Here is a 525-nt window from a genome sequence, read left to right as displayed (position 1 = left end):
TTTAATTTCCTGGCTTCAGTCACCATCTGCAGTGATTTTGGAGCCCAGAAAAATAAAGTCTGACACTGTTTCCACTGTTTCCCCATCTATTTCCCCTGAAGTGATGGGACCGGATGCCATGATCTTCGTTTTCTGAATGTTGAGCTTTAAGCCAACTTTTTCACTCTCCACTTTCACTTTCATCAAGAGGCTTTCGAGCTCCTCTTCACTTTCTGCCATAAGGGTGATGTCATCTGCATATCTGAGGTTATTGATATTTCTCCCGGCAATCTTGATGCCAGCTTGTGTTTCTTCCAGTCCAGCGTTTCTCATGATGTACTCTGCATATAAGTTAAACAGGGTGACAATATACAGCCTTGACGTACTCCTCTTCCTATCTGGAACCAGTCTGTTGTCCCATGTCCAGTTCAAACTGTTGCTTCCCGACCTGCATACAAATTTCTCAAGAGGCAGATCAGGTGGTCTGGTATTCCCATCTCTTTCAGAACTTTCCACAGACTGTACAAGCTCTTAATCTATCAGTTG

The sequence above is a fragment of the Bison bison genome, unplaced genomic scaffold (genome assembly GCF_000754665.1).
Source record: "Bison bison bison isolate TAMUID 2011002044 unplaced genomic scaffold, Bison_UMD1.0 scf7180017862979, whole genome shotgun sequence".
NCBI lineage: Eukaryota > Metazoa > Chordata > Mammalia > Artiodactyla > Bovidae > Bison > Bison bison.
This window is presented reverse-complemented; position numbering follows the sequence as displayed.